This window comes from Daucus carota, chromosome 3, assembly GCF_001625215.2.
Source record: "Daucus carota subsp. sativus chromosome 3, DH1 v3.0, whole genome shotgun sequence".
Lineage (NCBI taxonomy): Eukaryota > Viridiplantae > Streptophyta > Magnoliopsida > Apiales > Apiaceae > Daucus > Daucus carota.
In genome coordinates, this window is record NC_030383.2 from 32,242,790 (window position 1) to 32,261,301 (window position 18,512).

Here is an 18,512-nt window from a genome sequence, read left to right on the forward strand (position 1 = left end):
AAAAGAAAGTCATACCTTCATATCACTTCAGCACTTCCATTTTTCACATACACACAACAACTGCCATTGATCTTGCACCGAGTTTTTCAAGTTTTTTCTTCAAATAACTTGCTGGTTACTTATTTCAAGCCTAAAAAGCTTGCTGGTTACGAATTTTACTCCAAAACAAGTCGAAGTGCTGTCAAATTTTCGAGAACATCGAACCGAGTTCGACTGAGTCACCTAGTTTCACTGATTCTGACCGAGTTTGAACGATTTAGTGCCGGTTTCGTGATTCCTGGACTGTGGATTATCTGTATCGATCGACTTGTGGTGGATTTCGTACGATTGATTTCAAACCCTAGTTCTTGAGTTCGAATTTTTTAGGGTTTTTGAAGCAATTTGGGGATTTTTGAATTAAGTGGAGATTAAGGCATTGTTTGGGAGTTGCTTAAGTCATTTTAAAATTAATTAAATTTTATTTGATTCAAATTTAACCCTTTAATTTGAATTATTAATTAATTAATTGATATTTAATTATTAATTGAAATTTGTGAGAAATTTGAAAATTAATATTTTATTTGAAAAATTCTCACATAATTCAATTTTTAATTCTAAAAATGGGTGGTCGTTTCATAATTGAGGAGACGAATTTGAATGGATTCTTTGATCCCGAGGCAAGTTTGGCTCGTTTTAGACCCTGGGTACGGTTTCTGAATAGCCAGTCGCTCGTCAGCAATACTATTACAGCTCACGTAGGACTTCAGATACAACTAATTCTGGACTTCTACTCGACAGCCCTGAATACTACTTTGTTGGATAATCATCGGATGTCTGGAGATATACATGGTGGACGTACCATTCATATCAACACTGATGATGTGAATAGAATACTTGGGTTTCCGAGGGAGAATTTTGCTGAACTCCCAACTGAAGATGAACTCTCCCAATTCTTTCAGACAATCTTGTATCAGGGAGAAATCAACTTGCCTAGGATGTTGAAAGGCAATCTGAAGCAGGAGTGAGACCTTTTCTTCGACACTTTGGCTAAAGTGTTTGCTCCTACCACTCGCAAGGACTTCAATGTAATATCATCTTTGCTTCAGAAGATTGGGTTCTGTATTGCTCATAATCGCCCGGTCAACTTTGGTAAACTTATACTTCAAGCTATTCTTACAAAGTTGGGACCACTAAGGAGCAGATCAGTCCAGCATAATGCGAAGGTTGCGTGCTTTTATCCAAGGTTTATCATGTTGTTTCTGAATGATAAAATGACTGATGCTGAGAAGAACCACTACATCAACTCTCCTATGGCACCAGTTCCTCGTGCCTGCACTAAGTTGATGACTCAGCTGGACAATAAAAACAAGTTTGCAACTGTTCCTCTTATCACCAATCCTCATATGCTGCAAATGTTCAACACTCCTCTGCAGCCTTATCAGCTTCCAGTGGCTCCTCCTCCTCAACCTCAGCAACAACACCAACATCAACAGAAACAACAGCAACAACAACAACCGCAACAACCTCAACCCCTGCAGATTCAACAACCTCAACAACAACAATCACCTCAACAATCTCAGGAAGAACAATCACCGCACCAATCATCAAACCAATAATCATATCACTCCCCTCTTCACCAGTAACAACCTAAATTTTCATTTAAGATGAAACACTAGAATATGATTTCTTCGAGAATCAACCATCTTCATCTGAACCACTACCACACCAAACACACTCCCAAAACATACCACCAACACAATCAACCTCACAACCTCTTCATTCTGACTATCCTTTCAACCAGGAGCTGCAGTCCTTTCACCAGGATCTACAGGTAGCTCAGGTACTTTCTGACTTCTCATCTAATTTTAATGTTGATATGTCGGATTATGTTTGTGACCTTGATTTTGTTTACCAGCATGCCAGCAATGAAACTGACAACACACAGGTTCATAACCAAGCTGATGATTTTCTGCGACCAACTCTCGCTTCTCCAAACACTTCTATGGAACCGGTTCGTAAAGTTGTCAGCAAACGGAGTACGAGTAGTTTACTGGGTCAACCCGCATCTCTGTCTCCCTCAAAGAAGCAAAGGGTGGAAGCCGTGGAGACAACTGCAGCCTCATCTTTACCTTCCCAACAAGGTTTAGATTTAGAACAGGCATTAAAACAGTCTCTGGACTCATTCTCTCTACAGAATCATGCTATTGAAATTGACCGTCCTACCACGGTGCCCTGTACCGAGTCAAGCACTGCGCTAGCACTCACGCTAGTGCAAGACCAAACAGATTCACAGGTTACTATGTTTGAGCGCACAGATTTTCAAAATCAATGTTTAATGTATGAAAACTTTTCTGATCACTCTTTCTTTTCTAATCAGGCGGAACTTGGCAATGTGCAAGTTAATCTGCCCTCATAGGCGTCCGGAGGATGATTTGTTCCTCCACTACCTTTGCTCCCATATCAAGGGACATTGGTAGTTTATACAGGTACAGCAGGAAGAGTGAATAAACAGAGTGATGTAAGGCAAACACCGAGCGATACACATGCACGTGAGGCTAGTGAAACAGCTTTGAATGTACGTGAGGTGAGTGCACACATTGACCATGCTCTGTTCGAGGAACAAATGGCAAAGATAAGAGCTGAGCTTGCAAGAATGATAACTTGTTAGTGTAGGTGCCCTATAGGCAATACATTATTCTTTTAAACATTTATGTCAGCTGTTCATTCAATAAATGTATTTATTATGATCCAAATTATTGCGATATTTTGTTAGCATAATAAATGTCCTTAGAATCATGATACACATTATATAGTTTAAGTACATGACTTGAACTTGAGATTATATAATATATCATATTCTTAAAGGTCCCTAGTCGAGTATTATTATATCGGACGATAATAATACATAGATAGACTAGTATGTTGTTTGACAAGATAACCACATCTCATTGGTTATAAGTATGGGGATACTAAAGTCAATACATAGGTACATGTAAGAGTACATGGTACTGGACAGACCCACAGTGAGATTCCTCATGTTTAATAAAGTCATAAGAAAGACTCACAGTGATAATGGTGTAAAGATCTTTTGACTTGAAATCATTATATTTCTACGCGAGGATTAATATACTTTGACTACATTAAAAGTTACCTTTGACCGGGTGATGATAAAAGTGGACATCGGGTATATCATGAGTCGTATGAGAAATATGAATGATAGATAAAGAATTTAACCCTCCTCTAAAGAGGAGAGATATTATTGGCCTCTTGATTGAGTCGGACTATAAAAGCATAGCCATGCTCAAATAATGATTTGTCTTGATAGTCTACTCATTGATCAAGTAAACCCGGATTAAATGTTGAAGAGGATGACTAAATACATTCCTCGAGTTTAATCTATAATATGAAAGGTTAAAAAGATTATATTACACGAAAAACATTAGTCACGAAAGGTTTTGTCTAATCACGATTTAATTATTGTTTAATTGGGTAACAATGATGTATTACTAGATACCGCTCATTGTTTATAATTTTATTAGAGAATAAAATTATTGTCGATTAAATGATAGCCTATAGGGTAACACAAATAGAGCACTTAATGGAATAGTTAATTTAAATTATTGATTTAAATTAACTGATGATTATTTGAATTTTATTATAATTAAGTGAGACTTAATTAAGATAATATAAATTCGAATTAAAGGGAATGCTTTTGCCCATAATAATTAAGTATGACTTAGTTATTAATTAAATAATAGAAATTCGTTTTATTATTTAATCCTATACCTACTAGGGTTGGGCTTTGCTGTTACGGGCCTTTAATTCAGTCATTATAAATACATAATGATGGTGAATTAGGTTATTACGTTTTTGTGAGAAAAACCCTAGCAGGAAAGAGAGGCGAGGCTGTTCCGATCGTCGAGATGGAGGCTAGTACGTCCATCTGTCGGTGCTCGTGTGGATACCATAGAGGTGTTTTCCGAGAGGTAGACACAAACCTTGATAGCTAGGATCTCCGTTGAGTTCGTGAAAGTCAATCTTTTGAAAGGTATGATTCGTTATCTCCATAATCTGCCCATAATTATACATGGATCCTGTTCTTGGGTTTCGAAATTTTCGTTTTATTTACGTATATCCGCTGTTTTGTGCCTCAGAACCCAACAATGGCATCAGAGCTACTTGTATAAGGGGCTGATTTGGTTATGTGTTTACTGTATTTTACAAGGATGCATGTGTGATGAATCTGCCATGATAACAGTTATGATATATGAATGATATGATCAATCTGTTGATGATCTTATGATGATCTGTATATATACTGATATATACATGATTTATGTTTGTTCTTGATATGAGAATCGTATTCGATATGAATTCTGAATTAGATGCTGCAGATTTGGTGAAATCTGTTTCTAGTGTCCGTTTTTCGCAAACGAAAACCCGTTTCTAACTGGAAACGAGCGTCTGAACAACACTGATGGCTACTGCCATCACCGACGCGTCTGTAAGGCGTTTGACGCCGTTTAGAGCCTGTAATCAGCGATTTAGTGTTATCAGATTTGATTCTGATTTTTCTGATTTTGGCGTTATTTGATTTTTGTGATTGGATCATGATGTATATGATATGTTATTATCTGATTATATGATTTAACATGTTATTAAGTGTTAATTGAGCATGGTGTTTGGTTATGGTCCTTCGACCTTAGTGTAATGGTTTTGGTTTTAAATACGACTTGCAAGTCGTCAATCTTTGTAATCATAAATCTCGAATGTAACTCGAGTTATCTTGTAAGTTCATTAGATTAGTTTTGTTTTTTCAATCATGTGATGTAATTGAAGATTCCATGGAGGTGTCCCAACAAAGAAGAAGTTGAGACATACAAGGTGTCCCAACAAAGAAGAAAGTTGAGACATACAAGGAGTCCCAACAAAGAAGAAGTTGAGACATACAAGGAGTCTCAACAAAGAAGAAGTTGAGACATACAAGAAGTCTAATCAAGGAAGAAGACTTATGTAATAAGTAGTTTTAATGACTTCCATCACCACATTAGATGACCTTGATCTTTATCATGAGCTTGATAAAGATCACATAGGATGGGGCCCATAACCAAACACTACTTTATTGCACTTCACATATATATGCCATGTGATGAATGTATGTGTAGAGTAGTGATAATTATGCATGCTGAATTAGATTAAGGATGAATGTATTAGATACGACACCCATGCCATGCCTGCTAAACAAGATAAAATCTGTAACGATTTAAGATTTTTACAACGATCATGAGATTCTTGTGTTTATGAAACACGGAATTAATTATGGATTTTCGGTATTCAATGAGAGGAAGATTCCGTCGGATTTGGGGTTTTTAAGTATAGCCGTTGTGCCAACACCTCAAGTCGGGTTTTCAACCAATCAAAGAGTATTGATTTGAAATATTTAATTCAAGGAAAATTGAAAATCTCTTTATGATGGGATCATGATCGTTCTTAATTAAAATTCCTAAGCAAAATATTAAGTTTTAATCAGATGCTTTCCAATGAATGAACACTCATTGAATCCTAGATCGATACGGGGAAGGGGTGTCAGTGGCAGAGGACTCCTATCTATCCTGATGAAATGCGACGAATATAAACGGTTATATTCGGACGTTGTATCATTGGGTCTAACTTAACTAAGTTATAATAATAAGGTGAATATAAACGGTTATATTCAACTATTATGAACTTAGAAGCACAGAGTTTGGTTAAAAATCAATTAGATAGATGAGATCAATTGTTGTTCATCAAACTATCCAAGAATTATATATGATATAATTGACAACCGTTGTCTACCTAAATAATCATGTTTTAAGGACTACCAGTGGTTGACTTAGGACATGACGAAATATGGATCTTGGCTCACTAGAAAGATTTATGGGATATACTTTCCGAATTAATAGTTAGGGCTATTAATTTGATAAAAATAGTGGGAGATATATTATGAATATATCATATGCACATAGATATTTAACTCAGACAATCTAATGTTTATTTTGCACTTCAATCATTGTAGATACTAAATAATGGCGAACAACACAAACACACTATTCGTACGATTAGTCCTTGAGAAGGAAAAATTGACAGGAGGAAACAACTTCCTAGACTAGCAGAGGAATTTGAGGATTGTCCTCAGGCAGGAGCGCAAGCTTCATGTCATTGATATTCCTCCTCCAGGCCCCATCCTTGAGGGTGGTACTGCTGATGAACGAGCAGCACACACAAGGGATGAGAATGATGCAAATGATGTTGCATGTCTTATGTTGGCAACTATGAGTGCTGAGCTTCAAAGACAGCATGTGCATATGGATGCATATACTATCAATGAGCAATTGCAAAGCATGTTTGCAAGCCAAACTCGTCAAGAAAGGTTCAACACGAGTAAGTCACTCTTTAATTGCAAACAAGGGGCAAGTGAACCAGTTGGCCCACATGTTCTGAAGATGATTGGTTACCTTGAGTACCTTGAAACTTTGGGTTTCCCGATTAGTCCGGAAACTGGTATTGATCTAATCATGAAATCTTTGAACAACAAATTCACTCTGTTTGTTGTGAACTATAATATGAATGAATTTGACATAACACCTACTGAATTGTTGCATATGTTGAGAACATATGAGACCAACATGAAGATAGCTGAACCTGCTCCCATACTGATGGTGGGCAATAAAGGTAAGGCAAAAGGGAAGGGCAAGTGGAAGGGTAAGAAGAAGATTGGATCTGATTCTACACCCAAGCCAAAGTCTGGTCCCAAACAGACTTTAAAGCCTAAAGGTGGTGTTGCCAAGAGTGAATGTCACTACTGCAAGAAAGCTGGTCACTGGAAGAGAAACTGTCCAACTTATTTGGAGGATCTAAAGAAAATGAAGGCAGTTCAGATTTCTGGATCAAGTATTTATGTTATAGAAGTCAATTTGTCTATTTCTACATCTTGGGTATTTGATACTGGATGTGCTTCTCACATTTGTATAAATGTGCAGCGCCTGCAGAGAAGTAGGACTTTGGCTAAGGGAGAAGTAGACCTAAGAGTAGGCAATAGAGCAAAAGTTGTTGCTTTAGCTGTAGGGACTTATTATTTATCTATGCCCTCTGGGCTTGTTTTAGAACTAGATGACTGTTATTACGTGCCTGCGATATGCAGAAACATTATTTTTGTTTCTTGTTTGGACAAGGAAGGTTTTTCATTTACAATAAAGAACAGCAGTTGCTCTTTCGCTTTAAATGATTTAACCTATGGTGTTGCGCGTTTATTTAATGGTTTATATGTTCTTGATTTAGATAATCCTGTCTGTAACATAGAAAACAAACGACTTAAAATGAATGACTCAAATCAAACATACCTCTGGCATTGTCGTCTAGGCCACATAAATGAGAAACGCATATCCAAATTACATAAAGATGGATACTTGGATAAGTTTGATTTTGAATCATTCCAAGAATGCGAATCTTGTTTGCTTGGTAAGATGACTAAAGCCCCTTTCACTGGTAAGGGTCAAAGGGCCACTAATACATAGTGATGTATGTGGCCCAATGCGTGTGATGGCTAGAGGAGGCTACTACTACTTCATAACATTTACTGATGATTTCAAAAGATATGGATATGTATATCTTATGAAGAACAAATCCGATTCTTTTGAAAAATTTAAGGAATACAAGGTTGAAGTAGAAAAGCAAATTGGCGGGGGTGCAAATATTAAGATCTTACGATCCGATCGTGGGGGTGAATACTTAAGCACCGAATTTATAGAGTATTTGAAAGAGTGTGGTATTGTATCACAACTCACTCAGCCAGGAACACCTCAATGGAATGGAGTTTCAGAGAGGAGAAATCGCACCTTGTTGGACATGGTGCGGTCGATGATGAGTCATGCAGATCTTCCAATAAGTTTCTGGGGTTACGCTCTAGAAACAGCGGCTTTCACACTAAACCGTGTTCCTTCTAAGAAGGTTCAAAAGACTCCATATGAGATATGGAAGGAGAAACGGTCAGGCATGAACTTTATGAAAGTTTGGGGATGTAAGGCGTTTGTGAAACGTCAAGCATCTAACAAGCTTGGACCTAAATCCGAAGAGTGCTTTTTTGTGGGATACCCTAATTAAACAAAGGCGTATTATTTTTATAGTCCTTCTGAGCAGAAAGTGTTTATTGCTCGAGATGCTGTCTTCATGGAAAGAGATTTTGTTTCCAAAAGAAATAGTGGGAGAACTATAGATCTTGATAAAGATCGAGAACCACAAAATAGCATTGAACCTGAAGTGGAACAAGAGCAGAGTAATGATAATGCTCAACAAACACAGGTTGTTCGTAGATGTGGTAGAATTCGCCATGAGCCAGAGAGATATGGATTTATCTTGACTCAGTGTGGTGATTTGATGCTCATAGATGAAGATGAGCCTCTCGCATACCAAGATGCTATGAACAGTCCAGACTCTAAGAGATGGCTTGAAGCCATGAAATCTGAGATAGATTCTATGTACGAAAACCAAGTACGGACTTTGGTTGATCCACCTGAAGGGGTAAAACCCATAGGGTGCAGATGGGTTTTTAAGAAGAAAAGAGACATGGATGGAAATGTTCAGACCTACAAAGCTAGGCTGGTTGCAAAAGGTTTCAAACAAATTCATGGTATTGACTATGATGAAACTTTCTCACCAGTGGCTATGGTCAAGTCTATAAGGATTTTGCTTGCCATTGCAGCATTTCATGATTATGAAATCTGGCAAATGGATGTCAAGACAGCCTTCCTTAATGGAAGCCTTGAAGAGGATGTGTACATGACACAACCTGAGGGTTTTGTCGATCCAAGGAATGTTGGCAAGGTATGTAAATTGCGTCGATCCATATATGAATTGAAGCAATCCTCTAGGAGATGGAATATCCGTTTTGATGAAATAGTCACAGAATATGGCTTTGTTCAAAACGAAGATGAACCATGTGTTTACAAGAAGGTTAGTGGGAGCCATGTGGCATTCATAGTACTGTATGTTGATGACATACTACTAATGGGGAATGACATACCTTCTCTAAAGGCTGTTAAGACTTGGTTAGGAAGCAATTTCTCTATGAAAGACTTAGGAGATGCTTCCTACATTCTAGGAATGAGGATCTATAGTGAAAGATCTAGCAGAAATGATCGGTCTAAGTCTGAGCACATACATTGATAAGGTTTTGCATCGTTTTGGAATGCAAAATGCAAAAAGGGGATATGTCCGAAATCATTGGATGAGAAGGACCGCATGAATAAAGTTCCATATGATTCAGCAATAGGATGTATCATGTATGCAATGGTATGTACTCTCCCAGATGTCTCGTATGCTTTGAGCATGACGAGCAGATACCAGTCTAATCCAGGTGAAGGTCACTGGACAGCAGTCAAGAATATTCTTAAGTACCTGAAAAGAACTAAAGATTCATTCTTGGTGTATGGAGGAGAGGAGAAACTCGTTGTAAAAGGTTACACCGATGCAAGTTTCCAAACAGACAAAGATGATACTGTATCATAGTCTGGTTTTGTGTTTTGTCTAAACGGAGGTGCTGTAAGCTGGAAGAGTTCAAAGCAAGAAACAGTAGCTGATTCTACAATGGAGGCTGAGTACATTGCAGCTTGTGAAGCAGCTAGGAGGCAGTTTGGATTCGAAAGTTCATTTCTGATTTGGGAGTGGTACCATCGATCGCAGATCCCATTGATCTATACTGCGATAATAATGGAGCCATTGCACAGGCTAAAGAACCTAGATCTCACTCCCGGGCCAAACATATACTCAGGAGATTTCACCTTATTCGAGATATTAATGAAAGGGGTGATATACACATATGTAAAGTGCACACAAATGATAACATTGCAGACCCACTGACCAAAGGCTTGTCGCAACAGAAGCACCATGGTCACATTAGTTCCATGGGTATTAGATATATGGATGATTGGCTCTAGTGCAAGTGGGAGATTGTTAGTGTAGGTGCCCTAGAGGCAATACATTATTCTTTTAAACATTTATGTTAGTTGTTCATTCAATAAATGTATTTATTATGATCTAAATTATTGCGATATTTTGTTAGCATAATAAATGTCCTTAGAATCATGATACACATTATATAGTTTAAGTACATGACTTGAACTTGAGATTATATAATATATCATATTCTTAAAGGTCCCTAGTCGAGTATTATTATATTGGACGATAATAATACATAGATAGACTAGTATGTTGTTTGACAAGATAACCACATCTCATTGGTTATAAGTATGGGGATACTAAAGTCAATACATAGGTACATGTAAGAGTACATGGTACTGGACAACCCACAATGAGATTCTTCATGTTTAATAAAGTCATAAGAAAGACTCACAGTGATAATGGTGTAAAGATCCTTTGACTTGAAATCATAATATTTCTATGCGAGGATTAATATACTTTTACTACATTAAAGGTAACCTTTGACCGGGTGATGATAAAAGTGGACATCCGGTATATCATGAGTCGTATGAGAAATATGAATGATAGATAAAGAATTTAACCCTCCTCTAAAGAGGAGAGATATTATTGGCCTCGTGATTGAGTAGGACTATAAAAGCATGGCCATGCTCAAATAATGATTTGTCTTGATAGTCTACTCATTGATCAAGTAAACCCGGATTAAATGTTGAAGAGGATGACTAAATACATGCCTCGAGTTTAATCTATGATATGAAAGGTTAAAGGGATTATATTACACGAAAAACATTAGTCACGAAAGGTTTTATCTAATCACGATTTAATTATTGTTTAATTGGGTAACAATGATGTATTACTAGATACCGCTCATTGTTTATAATTTTATCAGAGAATAAAATTATTGCCGTTTAAATGATAGCCTATAGGGTCACACAAATAGAGCATTTAATGGAATAGTTAATTTAAATTATTAATTTAAATTAACTGATGATTATTTGAATTTTATTATAATTAAGTGAGACTTAATTAAGTTAATATAAATTCGAATTAAAGGGAATGCTTTTGCCCATAATAATTAAGTATGACTTAGTTATTAATTAAATAATAGAAATTCGTTTTATTATTTAATCCTATACCTACTAGGGTTGGGCTTTGCTGTTACGGGCCTTTCATTCAGTCATTATAAATACATAATGATGGTGAAGGAGGTTATTACGTTTTTGTGAGAAAAACCCTAGCAGCAAAGAGAGGCAAGGCAGTTCCGATCGTCGAGAAGGAGGCTAGTACGTCCATCTGTCGGTGCTCGTGTGGATACCATAGAGGTGTTTTCCGAGAGGTAGACACAAACCGTGATAGCTAGGATCTCCGTTGAGTTCGTGAAAGTCAAGCTTTTGAAAGGTATGATTCGGTATCTCCATAATCTGCCCATAATTATACATGGATCCTGTTCTTGAGTTTTGAAATTTTTGTTTTATTTACGTATATCCGCTGCGTTTTGTGCCTCGGAACCCAACATAACTGAGAATAAAAAACTGAAGGGTGCACAGTTGGTGACCCTAGCAGAGAAAGCAGATGATAGGCCATCCAGTTCTTCCAGGGATGAGCTTAGAGAAGAAGTACATGAGTTAGCTGTCGAGATGAGATCAAGCCATCAATTCTATATGGCCAAATTCAATGATATGGACAGCAAACTGGATCAACTCCTCAGGAATTCAAAGTCAAATGATCAAACCTCCAGAGAGGATCTCTCAACTAAGGGGAGAATAAAGGAGACAAAGGAAACAGGGATGACAAAGGCAATAGCTCCAATAAAAGGAACAAGGGAAATACCACTTCTGGATCTGCCCCTGGCAAGGAATATCAAAAGTCTAAAGTCAAAGAACCGTTACATCAGTCCGACAATGTCTTCAACTCTGATAGTTATGATGACTATCCAAATGATATGGATGATGATGACGTCTTTGATGCTACTTACCGTCAAGCAGAAGAAGAAGAAGAAGGTAAATTTGATGAGAGTTATTTGTTTCAGGATGAAGAACCTGTTGATCTGGAACATGAGGAGAATGTCCAGAAGTTCAAAGCTGAAAATGAAGCTAGGAAGCGTAAGCTTCGTGATTATCAGAAACTTCTAAAGGACAAGTTGATCACAGAAGAGCAAATCAAGATCGAGAAACAGAAAATCTATGATGTTGCGTGCAAGTAGAAGAATCTTGATTTTAAGAGAAAGGAATGAAAAAGCTGGGACATTGCAAGGAGGATCTTTAATGGACCTCAAAGGGAATATTTCGATGATAGAAAGTTCTTATCTCTGATCTACGATCTCCGAGAGGTAAACCCTGACGAGGATGTCCTTATGCATGCCCTTGCTTTAGAATCAGAATACTTAACTGTTGCAGTCAAGGGATTGCTAGAAGAATGGGAGCTAATTGTCTATACACAGAGGAATAGTTCATTTAGACTATCTGTTGAATTTTTCAAATCATTCTCTGTATCTGAGCTCTGGGTACTTCGCAACAAGATTAAGCGTTGCTCCAATCTGAATGAACTCCTTCGCGACAAACTGTTGGAATGTGCTATCTTCAACAGTCCTCAGGTTGTCAAGAATCCATACTGTGTGAAGTTCGTTCACAAGGAGATCTTCTGCACTGTATATCTAAATGAAGAAGCCTTGGCAAAGTATCCTGCCAAGCGTCTGGCTCTAGCATCCACTTTACTTCATACCAAGGGCTTCGCTTCTAAAGCCAAGTCTGATGCTGATGATGTGATCTTAGAATACTGCACCCGAAGGAATATTTCTCAATACTTCTGGAGGATGAAAAATGTTACTAAATCTCAGCCATCAGACTTCCGTGAAGACCCTGTGGAATTGGAAGTACTGCATCAACTGGCTCTGGAAAGAGAACAAAAGAAGCATGGTGAATCCACTACATCTGAAGTGCTAACCAGGGAAGAACCGTCAACTCCTATACTTCACACTTCTGATATTGAAGAAGGAGAAGTTGATCTTTAGATTCATTAGGGAATTGTAATATATGTTTAGTAAGAACATCGTTTTGTAATCTAATGTAATCTTTTGAATTCTGGTGAATGTTTAATTAAATACCAGAAACTTTTTGCTATTTACAATTTATGTTTAATCATTTGTCTTATCAGTTTGTTGAGTTATCCTCTCGATAATTTGCATGTTATTTTAACAAACAAATAGGGGGAGATTGAAAGACATATGTTTAGCCTATTTGTAATTAAAGAGGTACCAACTCAACTCTAATAAGAAAGTAAGGTAAATAGCAAGTACTGTTGAAGGAATCCGTACGAAGAACGTCAAGGGATTTATTGAAATTAGATGTCTGAAGAATTTCAGGATGTTGCTGTAGGAACAATGTTAGGTCCAAAGTATCGTAGAAGGGGGGGTTGAATACGATACTCACTACAATTTAAAATTCTTTCGAATCTTGCGGATAAATAAATTGCAGTCCTGTAATGCGTTTCGTGTTCCGGATATTTATTAGGTCGGTTTCTGAGGATATGAAAATATTAAACCAACACACAATATTTTCCAAGGTATATCTGTATATTGATAAATACCTCGAATGGTGCTATAAATCCAAACCCGAAGGTTGGCTACAATGACCATTCCTCTAAATATTACAAGCCCCATCCACTACAAATATTTATGGTACAAAACTAGGCTAGGGTGTGTGTATATTTGAGAGAGTTTGTGCATAGCACTTGGCCATCCATCCCGAAGGATGTTATATATTGTGAGAACCACAATCACATATTTATAGGCTTTCATAAACTAACCATGGTTAACGAGTTCGTCCTGGACGGATTGAGTTCGTCCTGGACGGATTCAGATATCCAAAATAAATCTAACTCCAAAACAAAGTTGCGCCACAACTGTTGATTAGAGGAACAACATTTGACCTGGTCAAATGTTGTTCCAATATAGTGCTTCCCTTGTAGAGTTTGTGACTTAGAAAATATTCTAAGTTACAAGGAGTTTGTGCCAAGAGTTGTTGGTTAGAGGAGCAACATTTGACCGGTCAAATGTTGTGCCAAGGTCAAACCTTGCGCCTGGGTCAAATGTTGCGCCCGGGTCAAACCTTGCGCCTTGGTCAAATGTTGCGCCCGGGTCAAATGTTGCGCCCGGGTCAAACCTTGCGCCTTGGTCAAGTGTTGCGCCACAGAGTGTACAAGAGGTACTTGGTGACTTGGAGAAATTCTAAGGCAAATATGAACTTGCTCCACCATTGTAATGCTTCCCTTGTTATCACTCCTTTGACTGAGATTGACTTGAGTTTGCTCATCTCCCTACTTAGCCAAATTAGCTCAAATCTTGAGTTAGCACAAATCATATATAATATATATATTATATTATATTCATAATATTATATAAATGTATGTATAAATAAAGATATACATATAAATATATATAAATAATATTTATATAAACATAGTAATATATATATACATATATTTAAATATATTCTCATATATTTAAATATATATAATATACATATAATTATATGTAAATATAAATATAAATATATATATATAGATATATATATAATTACCTATAGATATAAATATACATATATTTATGCACATAATATAATATATATATATACACTTAAATATATAAATGTTTATGTAAAATATAAATACATATACTATATACATATATATTTATTTAAATATATATACATATAAATATACATATACATATGTTTAAAAACATATATACATATATATTATATATATTATATTTAATTAAATATACATATATACATATATAATTATATTTGTACATATACAAATATATAAGTGCACACATATATAAAATGTCACTTCCTGATATGGCTTTCTGTGGAAGCTTTGACATATGGCATTTGAGCAGTAAGCTTTGGCATAGCTGGCATTTGGCTTGGCTTGGCTGTGGAACAAATGACTTGATATGACTGGATCAATTCTTCGATCGATAAATACTTTGCAAAGCTCCGTACGTGCTGACGGTTAGTGCACTGGTCTGGTTCACAAGCGACTAACATTGAAGTTAAACATTGTACCGTCTTTGTCCGCAAACATTGATCAGTCGGTTCCGGGTTAGTTTATGCTTCAGTTTGTTGATTATAATTAACCAACCAAGATATAGACATATCTTGCTTCAGGGGTTGCACTGAAATCTTTCGAGTACTTGGACAACATCTTCATTGCTTCCACAATCTTGAATACTTCAATCTTTATTCTTCACTGAGGCATGAACATATTAATGAACTTCTTCCAGTGAACTTATTCCTTCAAGACTGTAGATGACTTCTTCCACCTTTGTCTTCGTATCTCCCGATTCCGGTGCAGGCGTAGTGTTATTTACTTGTCCTGTTCTATTGTTGAGTTATCATCCCTATGTAACAGATAGGGTTGTCTTTACATTTAGACTTACAATCTCCCCCTATTTGTTTGTTAATCATAACAAGCAAATCCTCTAGAGGATAACTCAACTAACACTAGAAAAAGTAAAGTCCTGGACTAGTAAATAATGCTACAAAGTTTCTGGATCATATAATACATTTCCAGATTTCATGAATAGAAATAACAAATGTGCATATCACCTTTATTTCTCTGGTTCTTGCTTTCCTGCCAGATAATCCTCATAGTTTGTCTTGAAGAGAATTCAAAACATTCCATTATGCAAAGAACAATCAGCAGCTACATTGAATTCTTCAGTGGTAATGAATGAGTTCATGTCTACCACTTACTGAAGAATAAATGTATCACCATGATTCCTCATAAGTAAAGAACAAGTCTTCACTTCCTAGGAATCATACCACGTACCACCTAAATAAGAATACAACACAGTGGTGAGGTGTACATGAGTTGTTATTACTTCTCCTCCCATTACCTTGATCAAGTACCCATTGGTGATAAGTAGCTATCTCCCCTTAGATGAAAGATCAATCCTCCTCCTTAGTTGAAAGAAGAATTTCCCCCTCAGTATTACACAGCTAAAGAGTAGTATAATCCCCCTTAGTTGAAGACAGCTAAAGAAAGCTAACTTACTTTTTCTTCCCCCTTTCATATATTCTCCCCCTAAATATATTCTCCCCCTTAGTTGTGGAATCCTCCAAGGATATGTGGTATCAAATAGGTCAAGGAACGTGTACAATACTCCCCATAGAGAACTAAACAACGCTAAAGCTGGGGTCGAAGAAAGAGTTCAGAAGAAGGGTTTACTTTAATTGGGTTGGTCCCTATACTGAAAGAATAGGTTCCAAATGGAAAAGTAATGAATAAGAACTGACATTCCAGTAACAACATCCACTTTGTCTTTAGGTATAAATTTGGTAATTAGTAGGTGTCTCACTAAAATGTTCTGCAGGTGTATCACTCAACACTCAATTTTCTCTCGGTTTTTGGGTAAGGGTGTCACTCACAAGTTCTGTAAGTGTATCCCTCCACACAAATACTAAGCTTCTAAAATGCTGAGTACCTGCAAGAAAATCACCTTAGCCACCCTTAAAGGGGGTCACCGGTGGTGCAATGGGAGTTCGTAATTCCCAGTCCCTGCAGACTCATCAGATAAATCTGAATCATGGTCCACAAGTTGCCAACCACTAAGTGGCTTATCCAAATAAGGATCCAGAGTTGTTTGCTCTGGGAGGTTAGACAAAGGCTTAATTATGGCAAAGGCCTAAGTCCTCCTCAATGTCTGTGAAGACACTTGATTCAAGAGAATCATCAACCATAAGTTCACACCGTGAAATGGAATGAACCGTAGTTGCTTCCGTCAATTCTTTCAACAACTTGTGAGCTTTCAATACCAATTATTATTATATGTACCTCACAAGTGTTTCACTCTTCTTAAAATCCTATGTGTTTGCACTCACTTATGCTCACATATTTCTCATTCTGATATCTCACTGGTTCTTCTCAGAATCTCACCAAGTGTTTAACTCTCAGTGTTTGGCTCACAGTGTTTCTCTCAGCACTCAAAGTATGATCTTCTGTACCTGCAGGAGAAAATCACCATAGCCCCTTCAAGAGAGGTCACTGGCGGTGCAATGGGGTTTCGTAAATCCCCGATCCTCAACCGACTCATCAATAAATTAACTCATAGTCAGAGAGTTGCCGATCTCCTATAAATAGGAAATCCATTCCGATTGGATCCAGATCTGTTCTTATCTGGGGAGGGAGACGAGAATCCTGAAGATTTTGGCAATTGAGATCCTCGTTTCCTCCTTACACCTGTAAAGGCATCAACCATCTTATCTACCGTAAAATGGTAAATGAAGAAGTTGCTTCTGGAACAAAACCTTTGACCTCACTGTGCACTCTGTTGTATTGTGTCCATAAGATTTTTTGTGTAGGCTCTTCATCAGAGTGAATACTGATGATGTGCTTGACTCAATACAAGATGCTCTGGCTGACGAGCAAATTTCAATGGACTCATCCTGTTGAGAGAATGATTCCAGAAACTGTTTTATTGCCTTTTCAGCTCTATATTCTTTTGGGAGAATACAGATGAACAACAGTTACCTCAAGTTTGAAAACACCTTTTCTTCTTGAGAGGTAGAGCTGTGGGTACACTATCCCTCACATCCTTATTTGCTGCAACGAGTACAGTTTCTCCCTCATTGACTTTTAGTCTAATAAGTTCCTTATCACTCCAGGGAAAAGTTGGGATGTGTTCTGAATTTGGTTTTATAGTCTGGGATAAAGATTGTTGGTTTTCAACCTTATGACTATCTAGGAAAGCCAAGAGGCTGATTAAGTTCCGAAGAACAGAATGAGATATAAATGCACTTTAGAAAATCTATGATTTTGAATGAAAGCAATTGCATTTAATCTTTTGAGGAAAAATGAATGAGTTGTGATTGTAAAAATGATTTTCATAAAGAATGACAATCATAACCGATGAAAGAATCAAAGTATTCCATTAAAAACTGGTTTGAGTACGAGAGTCTGAATCTATGCATAAAAGTTTTAAATGAACATGTCTTTGAAAAAGACACAGACTCCTGTTTCTCACTACAATTTAAAAAGGAAACAAGAAAATTTATGCGCTACAGTGTATAAAGCACTCGCCATACTAATTAGTGAAAAGGCCTCATACTAGCACATCGTCAAAACAGACGCTGCAAGTGACAAAGATCACCAAGTACACAAATACAAGATAATCAATGTCTCGTCCTATGACGCTACATGTATAGATGCAAAATATTCTAAGAAATATTTATGAAATAGAGTAGTGGATACCAATTGTTGAAATCAATTGATAAGAAAATTTCTTTGAAGAAACTTACCACTCCAGAACATAAATATGAGACAGAATAAAGATTATGTTGTCTCCCTTGTCCTCTGAATATTAAACACCTAAAATATATTAGCACCAGTGGTTTTAAGAAATATGCAACAATATTTCACCAGTGCCAATACATCACAATCAATTCACAAATAAAACATCAGTAAAGCATCAAAGAAAGATACCAATTAACTATTTCAAAAATGAACTAATCATGCTTCTTTTATTCTATCAAAGTCAATCATGAAACAAATAAGCA